Here is a 206-nt window from a genome sequence, read left to right on the forward strand (position 1 = left end):
GGAATATTCAAGGAAATGGAATGCTGGCTGAACTACAGGAGGGAATTGTTCCTATTTTCCCACAGGTAGAGTCTCATATTACACGCAAGCCTATAGAAGATCAAGGAAAGGAGCATATACGAGTTAGTGAGATTTAGTAAAGACAGTTGATTGCAAGTCAACTAGGTATTTTGCCTGATAAGCCTGCATGTTCAAGGCAAAAATAT

Source organism: Tuber melanosporum, assembly GCF_000151645.1.
Source record: "Tuber melanosporum whole genome shotgun sequence assembly, scaffold_1, strain Mel28".
NCBI lineage: Eukaryota > Fungi > Ascomycota > Pezizomycetes > Pezizales > Tuberaceae > Tuber > Tuber melanosporum.